This window comes from Pinus tabuliformis, chromosome 4_1, assembly GCF_031772625.1.
Source record: "Pinus tabuliformis cultivar Carrire ecotype Pingquan chromosome 4_1, CPIR1, whole genome shotgun sequence".
Lineage (NCBI taxonomy): Eukaryota > Viridiplantae > Streptophyta > Pinopsida > Pinales > Pinaceae > Pinus > Pinus tabuliformis.
In genome coordinates this window covers 485767045-485771204 of record NC_142303.1, presented here as the reverse complement: position 1 = coordinate 485771204, position 4160 = coordinate 485767045, and positions in this window count along the sequence as shown.

Genomic DNA, 4160 nt, shown 5'->3' with positions numbered 1-4160 from the left:
TGAAAAGAGGCATTCTTGCGTCAGAGCAACAGCGTCCATAATAAATCTGTCTTTTAAAAAGGCATGCTGTTCCTTAGAAATGAAGGAGTTTAAAATAACCTTCAGTCTTTCCGCAATAACCTTGGATATAATTTTATTTAGGGTATTGCAAAGCGCAATCGGCCTAAAATCAGCGAAAGATTCAGATCTTTCCTTCTTTGGAATAAGAGCCAAAAAGGTGGTGGATAACGCCTTGTGAATGTCCCCAGACATACGGGACGCATCCACCATGCTCAGCAGATCCTCTTTGAACAGATCATAGAAATGACAGAAGAACTGGCTGACTGTTACAGTCGAAACAGCAGCAATAAACATGGATGATACACCAACATCTCCCAAAACGGAAACGAAGATCTGAGCACGGACTATAGACATAAAAAGAAGCTTTTAGTCTATTCAAAAGGGATATCAGCATGGTTATCATATATAACAGATAATAAGACGCCCATCTCCTGTGAAAGAGCTTAAATTTTTATGTGAGAACAGCCATGAATAAATTACAAGACAGCTGACTCCAAACCTTTTGAGCTTTAAAAACAAAACTAAGATCAGAAGATTAGATCCTAAGCTGATGGATGATGACTGACCTGCATGGAAGACCGCGAGCGCGTCGAAGACCCAGAGAGGCGAGTCGAGAAGGTAGCCAAGAATAACGAGCAAGCCTCGGATGGACAGAGATGACGACGACAAAGATTCTTGTAAAAATGGCTTTTCCCCCAGCCCGTGAGGCCAGAGGAAGAAAAAACGAAGGTTTACAGCAAGATAGGAATATAAAGCAAGGATCCTCAGAGCAGATGATAGTAACCTTGCATGGATGGAAACCACGTGCCCACAGCTTCATGCATGGATGCTGCATGCAACGGAGCGACCCATGGCGATTAAGGATTGGATAATGCAGCGATTGGCGAGAGAAATGGCTTCCGACACCTGTTCGACTGTGATCGGCCCCCTGACCAACGCCGTCAGATATAAAAGTTATATGCCAGAACCGTTAAGTTTAAAGAACCCAGAATAATTTAGTTGGATTAGTGCAATGAATCAATCAACCAAAATCTCGGGTTCAACCGTTTCATGGAAAAATAATTGAGTTGGATTTGTGCAATGAATCAATCAACCATTTATTCGTTATTTCCATGGGTGAACCAATTACTAAGCGCAGCCCATTCTTTTGATCTTGTTTACCTTATTTTACTTTTCTCAAAGGCGCAAGGACAGCCTCAGATTTCTCTGTCTCCAACGGAAATGGCTTCCCTTCACATTGTATATAAACGTTATAAGAATGGCTTCTCCTCATAGATATTTTTCATTAGAAGACTTCAGAAAGTTTAAATGGAAGACCAAATTTCAATGGCTATTAAATGTTTTGATATTATAAAAGTTATATAATATTAATCTAATGTGTGATATTTTTAAAATAATTTAAATTAACATTAAATTTAGGGTAGGTGTCTGAAACCAATACTTTTCATTACACAATATATACCTCTCTCATTATACATGTGATTTTTTTAACATATTTTTGGAACACTTGAACCTGAATTATATTATCTTCTAATCACCATAATTCTGGTTGGAATTAATATCTGAATTATAAATATATGGATTTATATAAATATTATATCTATTCCTCTTATATGGACAATGCCCAATTTATATATATATATATTCTTTTAAGTGGTGTTAATGTTTTATTAGTCCTTAGACATACACTATTAGTAATCTCTTTTCAAATTAAACTAAGTTTTTATTCATTGTGGGTTAATCTATCTCAATCTATCTCATGAGCGCAATGATTTTGGCCACTAATAATATTTTCAATATGATTTATTGGTTGAAAGGATTTACATGATTGGTATTTTATGTACATAAAGTAATGTTGACATTAGTTTATTAGAATTAAATGTTTGGTTTCCTATTATATATAGGTTGTCTTATTCGCCATAGACCACACCACACGGCCATCTCCATGTAATGGCCATGCACTACTTTCATTTAGTGGCCATCTGCTACTTGTGAACGGTTTCACAAGCTGCATTTTCCAGGTAAGTGGTTTCAAGCATGGCCTTCTTTTGCGCCCTGAGTAACTTCTCCTACTGTGCAGCGTTCACATTTCCTTTAAGTTATCCTTTCACCCGCCCAACTATCCACCTACAATTTTCTACAACCTTGGTATGATTGGGCTTCACTACCAAGAAGGCCTTTAGTAAGGAGACCACAGACCATGCCACATGATCATGTGCATGTAATGGACAAGTGCTACTTGCATGTACTCACCATATGCTACTTGTGAATGGTTCCACGAGCTATGCTTTTCGAGTAGGTGGTTTCAAGCATGGCCTTCTTATGCACCTTGCAAGGCAGTGTCTACAAGGTTCACATTTCCTTTGAGTTATCCTTTCACCCCTCTCGTTCTTTGCATTAGCTTCTTAATAGGCTCAATTGTCCACCCACAATTTTATACAGCCTTGGTATGATTGGGTTTCACTGCCAAGAAGGCCTCTACTGGGCAACTCCCACAACAAAAGGCAAGGGTTATTCACCACCTTCTGTGATTTGTGCGTATTACTTGTGAAAAGTTCCTCTGTGCCATGCAATAGCTTACTTTAGTGCACTGCAATAGTTTCTGCTCCCTACAAGTTTATGCTCCCTGCAATAGCTTGCATCAATATTTCTTACCTACAAGTTATGTTTTGAATAGATTTTGCCCTTCTCCCCGTTCTTCTATGCCCTACAATAGCTCCAAAGCATGCATTTTAGTTCTCCTTTAGGGCTACCAAAACTAAATGAATAGGAAAGAGGTGAATGAAAAGGCTCAATCAATGTCACTAGTAAGTGTACTAGAAGTGTGCCCTACATCTGTAAATGAATTGCTACCAGATACTATTAGTACATACATATGTTGCTGCAAAAACTCTATTTTTTGAAATATTCCAAATCTTGTATTGGGCTAATTTTATACGTGCCTTCCTTCTTGTTAGATACCTCACGTGCCTTCTAAACATTGTAGAACTCATCCATTCTTGACATTAGGGTTTTCAGTTAGGAGCCTTTATAGATAAAGGCTACCATTTAGGCCTTCACACCCTAAAGAAGTACTTTAAGAGAAAAAATTTAAAAGTTCCTTCCACTTACAACAAAAGGCTCATGTTTTTTATCATAACATTGTACTAGAATGATCCCTTTACACTAGTTATAGAGAAGTGGAGAAACAAAATAAAGCACCAAATATGAAACAAAATACCTTGATGCCTTCATATTCCTTCACTGCACAATTCCGTGCCACCTCTGTTAATTTTATGGTCTCCTTTAACACCTCTATTATTTTTTTCCTTATCGTGTCACGTCCAATATTTTTGATGAGATAGTTGTTAGCTTTCCAACTAGGGAATTCATAGAAGGGATGCCATTTAAGAGGGTTTGTACTATTAATAAAGCATTTGGTATGTCTGAAAATGTTGTGTATACAACTTGCATAAACCCAAGGTACTCATGAAGCTTATCCTAAAAATGTTGTGTGTACAACTTGCGTAAAACCAAGGTACTCATGAAGATTATCTTGAAATGTTCAAGCAAGCCAAAATCAAGATATTAAAGAAAAACAACACAAAGTACATGTATTTAAATTTGATCAAAATGGTATAATGGTTTTGACATGAATTCAAAAATTGTTTGTTTGATTGAATTTTAGAAGAAGATACCATGTGTTTAAGTGATTGTGCATATGCTTCTCGATAGAATTGGTTTGCTTTCATTTTGTTGGCGATAGGAGATCACGAGATAACTTACCATAAAATCATAAGTTTAGAGGGATTTAAAAAAATTCTCTAAATGGGAAGGTATGGGGACCATTCAGATTAAACTGTTTAGAATGCAAACATATTTTTCTATACAATGTAGTAATTTTGCGAAACATTTTCAAATTTAATGTTGAGCGGAGAAACATATGCATGGGTTTATAACATACCTATAAATTTTGTGGATTGTAACTAAATGTTACACAGAATACAAATATCATTTTAGCATATTCCATTCCATAAGAATTTCATCAATGTATATGCATGTTCATATGCCATTATTGATGTTTTATCTTCCCCTATAGATTGAACTGAATCCAATGTATT